The sequence below is a fragment of the Oratosquilla oratoria genome, chromosome 24 (assembly GCF_046742065.1).
Source record: "Oratosquilla oratoria isolate Oo_2021 chromosome 24, ASM4674206v1, whole genome shotgun sequence".
Classification (NCBI taxonomy): Eukaryota; Metazoa; Arthropoda; class Malacostraca; order Stomatopoda; family Squillidae; genus Oratosquilla; species Oratosquilla oratoria.
The window spans coordinates 45049345-45050804 of NC_134800.1; the positions used below are offsets into that span (position 1 = coordinate 45049345).

General features: G+C 41.5%; 1 protein-coding gene across 1 annotated transcript in view; it reads right to left on the reverse strand.

Moving 5' to 3' along the window:
• Window positions 1–462, reverse strand: part of tll (nuclear receptor subfamily 2 group E member tailless) — a 24457-nt gene extending 23995 nt beyond the window's left edge. The window contains exon 1 of the mRNA XM_076207268.1: window positions 1–462. This exon is cut by the window's left edge and continues 110 nt beyond it. The gene's annotated coding sequence lies outside the window, so the exon portion shown is untranslated.
• Window positions 463–1460: the final 998 nt, after the last annotated feature.

The following is a 1460-nucleotide window of genomic DNA, read 5'->3' on the forward strand; positions in this document are numbered from 1 at the left end:
TCGACTGGACAAGGAGCATCTCTTGGCCGAGGATGAGGTCTTGCTTCTTCTCCTGAAGAAGGCGAAGAACGAAATTGTCTTTTTTTTATTGGCGGGTCTGGTCACAGTTTTCAGTTATCGACTGGTTTCGCCAAGACAGTTTTCTTATTCATCAAGTCCGTTTTTGTTTTTTTTATATTATAAGTGTGTTCGTTAAGTTTGTTTACAAAGTTCACCAAAAGGACACAACACGTTTTGAAATGTGGGTTGGTTTCTGCACGTCACAAGGGGGGAACCCGACTACAATGTTCTTCCTCCTCCGAATGATGAACTAAAGGTCAGGAAGCATCATTAAAGACAAATCGATCTTGCTTTCTTGTCAACACTGCGAGCGACTTGCTCCCGCCATCACCGGATCCCGCGCGCCTATTGGTTGACGCGCGAGACAAGCTCCGCCCCGAGTCGACGCCGGTTTCTGATTGGTCCCCGGGAGTGACCGACGGCGCGACTCAGTCCACACGACCCGCCCTCACATTGTTGACACTTGACGTAGACCGTCAGCGCGCTCGCTGATTGGTCGGAAGTGAGCGGAGTCGGTTCTGATTGGTTCCTGGGACGGACAGACGGTGCCTGGTCTTCTTCTCACCGATAGACTTTGAGTTCATTGTTGTTTCATTATGTGGGGCGAATCTGATTTTTGTACTCTTCAAGAGGACAAAGAGCAAAGGTCACTCTTATCCAGGGGAACATCCCGGGAGTGAGGGGAGGGGGGGAGACCGGTTGCCGACTCTCACGCCCGGTAGTCACACGTGGGGTCCCCGGAAAAAGATACCGGAACGAAATGAGGGTCGCCAACTACCTTTGACAGACACCGAATTTAAAAAAATATATATAAAAAAATTAACTATAATAAGATAAGAATAAAGATAATTCTAATAATGATGATAAATGAGGGTGGCCAACTTCCGTTCCCAGACACCGTATTAAAGAAAATATATAGAAAATAAAATAAAGTAATAAAGTAAAAAATAATGATAGTAATGATGATAAATGAATTTGAAAAAATACAAAATCAAATGAGATAAATCCAAAGACACAAGACTAATGTTATTGTATGTGGAACCGTGTGACTGAACATACAAGACACGCAGACACACAGACACATGTCCAAAGCCTGCGTGAGCCTAAGAGGCACACCTGCGTGCGCAGACACACGTGCGCAGACACACGTGCGCAGACACATCCTCATCCAAAGCTTCTCTCTCAGAATGAGCTTCTCTGCTTTACAAAAAATAAATAAATAGAAAAATAAATAAGACAAAATGAATATATTAAATAAAATAGATAGAATAAGATGAATGAAATAGATAATAAACAAAATATAGAATAGAATAAAATAAATTAGATAAGACAAAACAAGCTGAAATAAAGTAAAACAAAAATAAATAAAACAAAACAAAATTAAATTAAGTAAAGTAGGC